We start from the raw sequence: 9,889 nt of genomic DNA, 5'->3' as shown, positions 1-9,889 counted from the left end.
ATGGTGGAGTTGGTATCTTTTTCGGTTCTCATAGTGGGTGAGAAAACCTTGCTTGTGTGGGAGCTGCGCTCTGGACCCACGGCCGAGGCCTTGCAAGTGAGCCGAGCCGGGGCGGAGGGAGGGGTGGAGGAAACTGCCCCGCGCCCCAGTAACTGGGCTTCCCGGGGTATTGCTTCAGTACCTAATCTGCCTGTGGTCTCCGCTGAGCAGTCAGCTCGCCCCCATAGATTTTTGAGAGACAGTTCCCAACAGACGGCATTGCCTCTTTTTTTTTTTTTTTTTTTTGCGGTACGCGGGCCTCTCACTGTTGTGGCCTCTCCCGTTGCGGAGCACAGGCTCCGGACGCGCAGGCTCAGCGGCCATGACTCACGGGCCTAACCGCTCCGCGGCATGTGGGATCCTCCCGGACCGGGGCACGAACCCGTGTCCCCTGCATCGGCAGGCGGACTCTCAACCACTGCGCCACCAGGGAAGCCCCGGCATTTCCTCTTAATGCTTCTCGAAGCTTAGGATTATCAGAGGGAACCTTGTTCATGAAATGAGAAGTGTTTGGAGTTGCAGCCTCACAACAGTTGCCTGTGGCGAAAGGCTGGGGGAATATAAGGGAATGGGCGGTTTGGTTTCCTGGGCCTGAAATTTCCTGCACTTACGTAGCATGGGACCACCCTACAGCATTCTCTGTTCACAGTCTTCTCCCAGTTTTGCGTTCTGTATTCGGTCCGAGTCTTCCCAAACGCAGCAGTGGCGGGTCCTGGGTTCTATGCCATCATCAAGTTTTATTCAGCAAGGGATGCCCACAGCGCCCAAAAGGCATGCGACCAGAAGCAGCTTTTTCACACATCTCCAGTGAAGGTGGGTCCAAATGTGGAATTCCTCGCTCTACTGGGATGAAGTGCTGAATTTCAAACTAATAGGCCATCGGGAATTCCCTGGCGGTCCAGTGGTTAGGTGGGGGCGGGGGGCCGGGGGGTGGGGGGAAGGCCAGCGTTCCTACAGCACTGTGGTGTACAGAATGCTCTCAGATACACGGCTCCACTGATCCCCCAGTTCCCCAGTTCTTTCTTTTTTTTAGATGAAGAAACTCGAACTCAGGATGGTTAAGTGACTTACTTAAGGTTCATGACAGTAAATGTGGAAACTAGAGGGCAAACCCAAACTTAACTGATGTTAAACCCCATGTCATTTTATGCTGCCCCTTAATTTAAGAAATCTTCACAAGAGTCTTCTTTATATTTACTTTTATGTGGATTTTAAATATGTGAGGTTGACAAAATTTTTTTTGGTTAATTAATTTATTTACTTTTGGCTGCGTTGCGTCTTGTTGCTGAGCGCTGGCTTTCTCTAGTTGCGGAGAGCGGGGGTTCCTCTTCCTTGTGGTGCATGGGCTTCTCATCGCGATGGCTTCTGTTGTTGCGGAGTACGGGTTCTAGGCACGCGGGCTTAGTTGCTCTGCGGCATGTGGGATCTTCCCGGACAAGGGATTGAACCCGTGTCCCCTGCATTGGCAGGCGGACTCTTAACCACTGTGCCACCAGGGATGTTCGGAGCTTGACAAACTTTTGTCAAATGTAAGATAGAGGAGGCTTCATCATCATCATCACTCTCAAACTGCCTAATCAGAACTCCCTTCAGATTCCAGAAAATGGTTAAAATATTCTTTAATGCATTGTAGAAACCTTATTCCATATCAACATGCCATCCAATTTTACTTTCCTAGAATTAACATTTCATTATGTGCCTCCATTCAGCCACCATTCCTTTTTCAAGGACCTTTTCAATTCCTCTGAATAAGTGAGTGAGGCTTAGATTTCCCAGACCTTTCCCTTTATAATTGTGTGTCTTCTCGGATTGGCTTATTGCTCTGGCTACTTCCTACTGACCTTGTTGCGTCTTCTCACCCATATTTCTTTACTCACTGATTTCACCTTTATTGAATCTGAGAACTCTCCTCAGATGTGACTCCAGGTACACTACCTCCCACTTCTGTACCCTGTTTAACACCCTCTTCAATCCTCCTGTACTCCCTGGGATTGAAATGATTTTGTGTCAGACATTCTTTAATTTGCGGACCCTGCGACCATTTCACATAACCACTCAGATATTACAGATGGTCCTGGAAAGATTATGAAATAGTTACTTGGTGTCAGTTGTGAGTAATGAGTTCTTTTCTTATATTGGACATTAAGACCATTCCATAAGCGTAGGTTCTGAGATTTTCACAGCATAAAGCCCGTCACTGATAGAATGTTCTACAAGTCACTATAGAGTTGAGAGGAAAGGGCATTTGTATTAGATTTCTGTGTTCATGCAGAGCCTTAGTTTAATGCCCACAACCCTGAAATTGTTACCTACTTTAATTATGCATTCTTTTAAATTTTTATTTATTTATTTATTTGGTTGCATCGAGTCTCAGTTGCAGCAGGTGGGCTCCTTAGTTGCGGCTCAAAGGCTTCCCAGTTGGGGCACGTGGGCTCCCCAGTTGCAGCAGGCAGGCTCCTTTAGTTGTGGCTTGCAGGCTCCTTAACTGTGGTGTGCGAACTCTTAGTTGCAGCATGCATGTGAGACCTAGTTCCCTGACCAGGGATTGAACCAGGGCCCCCTGCATTGGGAGCATGGAGTCTTAACCACTGCACCAGCAGTGAAGATCCAATTATGTGTTCTTTTATTTATTGGCAGTTATACATACTTCTTATCTTTTTCCCCTGTATTTTTTATAAATAGAGAAAAGAGAATAACATCTTAAAATAAAATGAAGGAAAGGCCAAAAGTATCTGAGTTTTTCTCAGTAGCATGAAGGGAAATGTTTGCCAACAAGAACTGTGGCAAGGTTATCCCGAACGTCAACTGTCTCTACTACCCAGGGGCTCAGAGCCCTTCTGAAGCTTCCTAATTGTTCAGGACAGCTCCATTTGACTCACCGTACATGGCCTAGCCTCCCATGCGACACTCAACATTTAAAAATTAATCTTCATTTCTCCTTCCCAGCAGGCAGCTTCAGTTGTAGAAAGTAATTTCAATTTCTTATGTACTCATTCATTCACTCAGTCAACAGACCATCACTCTATTATATGCCAAAATCTATGCTTTTTTCTGGTAACAAGGAAAGAATAATATATGGTTCCTTCAAGCACTTAAGGAGCTCATAAATTAGTGTCAGGGGAAGATGCACAAACAAATCAATAAAGAATTAACAATGCTTTGACTTTATTTGTGTTATTTGAATTTTTATGACTATATTAACATACTACACCCTGTTCAAAATGGAAATAGATATTTAAGAAAGAACTAGTGATGTAAAAAATCCACAGTAATATGTAAGTTCTTTAGAGAGTTAAGACTGGATATATTTGCACTCTCAAAGAAGCTTGTTAATTCAGATGAACCTCTAATTCATTTGGTTGCTTATTTACATTTATAGAGGTATATGTATTCCCTCTTCTAACAGCAGTTAGTAACGTGGGGAGGGGGTACTACAGATTAAGTTCCTAATTCAGTGGCAGGTGCTTCTTACCTCCTCTTCAGGTCATATTCTCAAGCAGGAGCTACAGGATGAGACGACTAAAACAGTTCACTTCCTTTGCTTACCTCCAGCCCCATAATAGTCTTCTGCTGGGCTTCCTTGGTTGCTTTCATCATTACTTTCACCACCAGAGGTCAGGGAACTTTCCAGTTAGTTAGGGGCCCTGGAAATGATGCAGAAAAGTACTGACTTAAAAATAATAAATAACATTTATTTAGGGCTCACTGTGAACTCATTGCTTAAAACGTCCTACTTAATCTTCACAACCACTCTATGAAATTGGTATTGATCAGTCTCAGGTATACCCAAAATAAGTCTCTATGTAGCGTTGTGACATTTTTAGGTCTTTTATATCTTTAGGTTTGTCTCGGCACCAGACATAAGGCGATTCAACATAATACGCTTTCCCTAAACAGCTCCAGATGCCAAGAATTGGCAAATTAATACTTTGGTTTCCATGGGTGGTCAAAAAGGATCATCAGGGTAAACTCTGTAGATTTTCTTTGACTAACAAGACTCCTTCCAACATTGAACTCCTAGACTTTAGAGAGAAGAATAGAACAGGGCTTTGGGGAGGAGATGTGAGAGGCTTCCACATGGAAGTATCTGAGCATTGGCCTGCCACCTAGAATTAGTGATAATCCCAATGACTTGGATGGTGGTGTCCATAATTTTCTCCAGTATTTGTATGGCATATAATAAAAAATAGTTGTCCATATCTAGTCATTCATTTGCAAGTCTCACTTGATTTTGAAGCTATAGCATACCTAAACTATTACCTGGGATTGCTGGAGTTTAGTTTTTATTTCTAACAACAGAATATGTTAAAGTCTAGCCTTTAACTCAAAGTCCTAACAGCTTCAGGATCTTTCTAACCTTGAAGAAAGGGAAAATAAAGATACTGTGCCACCACTTCAGAAGCAAAGCCTGAAGTTCTTTTGTGCTTTAGAGGTGGTGTTTCCCTTGCACGAGTGCAGGAGTCCTGATGTTGTCATGGCTGAGGAACTTTTGGATAAGTTGGAGGAAGGTCTGTTTTCCAGTATGTGTGGGTGGGGGGAGGTGAGGCATTGGGAGTTCTCTTTTTTCCTTTCTTTCTGAAACTCCACTTTTCAGATACATCATCACCTTTGCTAAGCAACTAAAGCCCTGGGCAGAATTTTTCTGCCCGACAATATAGGTTTTTATCTTAGGCGATACCTGACAGCACCTTAAACTTTAGAATTTTAGAACTGACTGCCTGCCAAGAAGCTTAGGAGGAGGGTAAATTAGTTAGTTGTTTTGTTTTTTTTTTGGTTAATAATTTGTTTTGTGCTAAAATAGTCCTTCATATACAGATGTCTTCTGGCCTTCAGTTATCCCAACAAAATCATTGTCTGAAGATTGAAATAAACTCTTGTGTAAATGTTCAGTCTTTTGCCTCCTATAGAAGGGCCTGAGCGGTAAAAGTAAATGTAGATCCCTAGAAAGGGGATTCCAATTGGTGCTGAGTTGTTTCCTAGAATCCCTGGCACTTGGGCTTAGGATTTTAAGTCAGCGGCAGGGCTGTTAGCGAATGGAGTGGAGGAGGCTCCACCATCCACCTGAGTGGGTGGTGGTTGAGGAGAGGCCAGATCATCTGCACTACCACCAAATCTATCTCACTGTATGAATCCAGCCCTTTACGCACACGAGAGCAGGGTCTGTAGCAGTGTAGTCTCAGCTTGTCCATTTGAAATCTGTGAGTAGTATGAGATTTGTGGCACGTTCTTTGTTTGCATTTGCCATGGAGTATTTTAGGAACTTCCAGAATACATCTGAGCAGTAAAAATGTGCCATGCCAGGGTATACCTGCAACAGAGACATTCACCCATACCCCAGTGTTGTTCCTGCCCTTAATCACTAAGATAATGTTCTAAGAATCACAGATGCATTTTTAGTTTTAAACATACTACCTAGAAATCAGTTTTTCAGATAGACATTTTAAATTCAACTCTTTTGGTTGTATTTAGGGTCGTTATCATTCCTTATGAAAAGTAAGGTAACCCGGAAGCTTGTTATTCGGAAAGCTATGACAGATGCATCCAGAAACTGCTGATTGTGGTTTTAGGTAAGACCTTTTTGATTGTCCTTAAAGTGCTTCAGTTTCAGTGAGGAAATAAACTTATTTGAAAAGTTAATTGGATGAAAATAATACGAACCTGTGTCCCCTGCATCGGCAGGCGGACTCTCAACCACTGCGCCACCAGGGAAGCCCTAGGTAAGACCTTTTTGATTGTCCTTAAAGTGCTTCAGTTTCAGTGAGGAAATAAACTTATTTGAAAAGTTAATTGGATGAAAATAATGTTTATCTACAACATTACATATTCTTTCAATCACCAGATGCTTTCACAGCAGCAATCTTAAATTTGTTCTTTGTGTCATTTATGAGAAAAATGACAGCAAATATTATTGTCCCCAGTGTTTAGATGTAGAATGACTTGCCTCAGTTCATTTGATCTGAGAAAGTGTTTGATCCACTTCTTCCTCAATTGCTTGCTTATCATACAGAGTAGTGTAGTGATTATAAGCCTTGGACACCTGTGTTTGAGGCCTAACTTTGTCTCTTACATTTTTTGTTGTTGTTGTTTCAATTTTAGGTTTTTGTAGCCAGAGACATTTGAAAGTATTTAATATCTCTAAGGTGCAATTTCTTTATCTGCAAATAGGGTTAGTAATTGAGCTTACCACCTAATGGAGATATTGTAAGAGTAAATGAGATGATGAATGTAAAAAGCTTAGAACTATGCCTGAAACATAGTAAGCAGACAAAATATATTGACTATTATTATTATCATTGTTTTTTTCTTGTTGAAAAGTTTATTAGATTATGTTTTTGGAATCAATTTAATTTCAGTCTTCATTTCTGATATATTGGGTGAATATGATTCTTATATAATAATCGGCTACGTTTTTGTGAGCCTTGAAAGTGGTCATGCTACTGAAGAGTGTTGATTGTGTTCCCTATCGAGTTATACAGCGGTGAGAATATCACAGTCTGTGCCCAAAGGAAACTTTATGATTAGTAGATTCCCAGAACAGAATTGCTCCCCTGCTTCACAGCCCTGCAGGCTGAGAGACTGAGAAATCCTAGCTAAGTTGTCAGAGACCTTATTTGCTTGTAAGAGTTGTCCCTGGATTGGTCTTGGCCTTCCAGCCTGGGTAGTCATTCCAAGTGAAGTTTGACTTCCCTGGTCATCAGGCAGAAGCTCCATCAGCTGTCAACTCTGGGTAACAACATGTAAGAACCAAACTAAATGCCTGGGTTGTTTGTGCCTAATATGCCAAGGTATTCCTTATATGTACCCAAAAGTCCTTAGACCAAAAAGCCTGGTGGCTCTAGCTTGCCTTGAGGAAAGCTGTATTGTCCAAAAGGTACATGGGCCAGTTTCTGCCAGTAGAGTGTTCAAATGCTGTCTGTCTCTGTCTCCACCTCCAAAGCTTTGTTCATTGTATCTGTTAGAATTTTGGTCCCAAGGAGTAGGCACTTGCCTTGCTTCTAATCGGAAGTATCTATTATAGTCCAGTGGTATCTATCCCAGGTTTGAGCTCACTTTGACCCGCACGTAATGCCTTCCTATTTAATTGTATTGTGATTGAACATTTTTGTTTCCACAGCTTTTAATTCCTCTGTCATTATTCCTTAGTTCTTACTTCTAAGATCATAAAGGTTTTTGAACCAAAGTTGTTACATCTTATATATTTTTTCACAAATAATTAAGACAAAAACAAGTGTCAGATGAGGGAACTTCTAGGAAAATGCTCTTATTTTCTGCTTTTAGAAATCAAAAGAATGTTTAATTATTGGGTGCTTCCATTGTATAAAGGAAGTTTTAGAACAAGAAAACTTCTGAATTGATCATTGTTAACTTGATTTCAGAAAGTGGTAAAACGGCTGTGGCATCTAGACCCTGTGAAGAGGTCACAGATGCTCCAACCGAAGAGGAACTACAGGGTTTAATTCAAGTATGTGGAGATAAAAGCTCAAGGGGTACACAGCCAGTGGAGCCATAATTCAAAACAACCAGCAGGATTTGGAAGACTTCAGCATATCTATTCAGTTCTGTCTTCTTACGGAAAGGTGAAACTCTGAAACTGCTTTTGAGGCAGGGAATTTCTAGGACTTTTCCAAGTCCAGCTCCTTGGCTCTGGCCTCTTACTTGAAGTTTGGAGAGCAGGTTTGAGGGCCACCAGTGTACGTCTACAGTTGTGGACACAGGAGAAGACACAGGCCTTTTAGAACTCCCCTCAAATAGAATTGCAGGTATTTGGGAACAAAGTAACTATAGCCTTAAGTGTGATTATGCCACAGTGTTTAAAAACTATTCATGCCTTTCTAGTGAGGTATATTACCCAGATCTGAGCATCACATATATATCTTGTGTTAAATATTTTGCCGAAGAACCTTTCTGTAACCCAATTATATGAATGCCTCGAATTAGGGATTAAGTTGTCAACGTTATTTTGAAAAGAAAACACTAATGTACTGCATATAGGATTTTTATTAAAAAGGAGCAAAAAATGTGTTTCATGTCATTGAGAGCTTAATTTGGGGCTAGATTTCTGATTATTTAACTCACCCCAATGTTGCAAAGTTTGTTTTCAAGAGAAGAAAGTAGAGAAAGAAAAGGTGGTTTTGTTCTGAAAAATGAAAAAAATTTGAAAGTTTTTCCTTTACAAAGTAATTATTTTAATTCACTTTAAATCAGTCAAGGAAACTTCAAACGTATCCATGTTTGTTTGGGCTTTAAGAAGTCTAGCTTCCTGTGAAATGTGAGAGGAAAGGATTCCGTATTGATACTAAAGATTTCGGAAACCTGATTATAACAACAGATCCACTCCTAAATGAGGCCAATCTTGCAATCAGTTCCATTTAGAAACCATTATGTGCTAGGCACTGGAAATAAGGTGAAGCTCCTTCTCTCTTGGAGTTTAGGTGTTAAAGGTGTACCAGACAATTAAAAAGGACTAAAATTAAATAGATTATGAAAAAGACTGTGAAGAAAGTAAACAGGGTGCTAGTTCCAGTATTTCAAGAAAATTACTTAACATGCTGACTTTAACATTCTAAGTGTCTTCTCCGTATGTGCACACAGGGTAGACCTCTGAAAAGTGACACTGTAGTTTTTTCTAGATTAAGGGCTCTGTTGAGACAAGGTGGGGTGGGGGAAGTTTTCCCATGCTAATGTAAAGGGCCATTCACTTGGTTTTAGACTCTCTTTCCCAGAATGAATTGCTCACCTGCCCCAAACCCCTCCTACAGAACTTCTGGAGTCATCACTGATTCAGTAGTGACCCCTAAAAACAGAGTGGGGAATGAATAATGAGATGTGAATCCTGAGAGTTTGGAGGAAATGGCAACATTTTCGAATAATTATAAGGTGTGTTCCCCTACCCCCACCCTAACTGGTGCTTATTTTGCAGGTCAGCTACTTTTCTTGTCAGCCGTGTGGCCAAAGGGAGCAAGAATGATACTCAGACTTCAGCTTTGAGGAGGAAGAGTTCAGATTGCCAGAACTGGACTAGTACTTTTGAATCTCCCAGAATGCCAGGTCCTTTGGTTTCCTCGGGAAGCTCTGCATCCTTCCCAACCCCCCTCCACCCCTGGGCTGCTCTAGTTTGTTGCACTCGGGTCTGCAGCCCAAATCCCTCCTCATTGTTTGGGGCCAGGGAGCGCAGGGCGCGGTTGGGAAGAGGGCCCGGCAGGAGGTAATTGTCACCTTTGCAAGGGGAAGGATGGCTTGCCCCCTGGGGACTCTGGGAAAAAGTCCCACTCTGGTGGCGCGGATTGGATCTACGCACAAAGCTAAAAACGGTGGCGTAACTAAAGACGTCATAAATAACGGGTGGGACGTTAGGCGGGGGTGGGGCACGCGGTTGCTAAAGTGAGCTGTCGCGTCAGCGCTGGCATAGCAGTTCAACTCGGAAGCAGGATGTGGCTCCAGCTCCTCAGTGGCCTGGGTCGCTGCCCCTGGAGCCACCGCATGTTATGTCCCGGCTGCGCCTTTGGTTGCCACGGCTCTTCCTCACGTGGGAACAACTGTGGCTTCTAGTGCAAGCAGTTCAGTCTCCGGAGTGGGCCCTGGGCCCCGTCCAGGTGACCCCCAACCCCGCGCGGCTGACAGAGGCTTGGTCTTCACAAGCCTCAGAACCCCTTCCAAATTGTCCCATGCTCTTACACCCCTGGCAGAAGCCGTGGGCTTGAACTACTTAACGTCGGTGTCTCCAGTGCAGATGTTGGCCCCGCCTCATCAGGAGTTGACGGAGACTGAGGTTCCATACCCGGACACGGACTCGGTTGGAGAGCTGCCTACAGGGCCAGATCAGTTTGCTGTTCCACATCAGCATCTGAAT

General features: G+C 42.8%; 1 pseudogene; it reads left to right on the top strand.

Annotated features, from left to right (window-relative positions):
* LOC112390868 (RAD52 motif-containing protein 1-like) lies at positions 1-9,061 on the top strand (annotated as a pseudogene).
* Positions 9,062-9,889: the final 828 nt, after the last annotated feature.

The sequence above is a fragment of the Neophocaena asiaeorientalis genome, unplaced genomic scaffold, assembly GCF_003031525.2.
Source record: "Neophocaena asiaeorientalis asiaeorientalis breed wild unplaced genomic scaffold, Neophocaena_asiaeorientalis_V1.1 scaffold738, whole genome shotgun sequence".
Classification (NCBI taxonomy): domain Eukaryota; kingdom Metazoa; phylum Chordata; class Mammalia; order Artiodactyla; family Phocoenidae; genus Neophocaena; species Neophocaena asiaeorientalis.
This window is presented reverse-complemented; position numbering and strand designations above follow the sequence as displayed.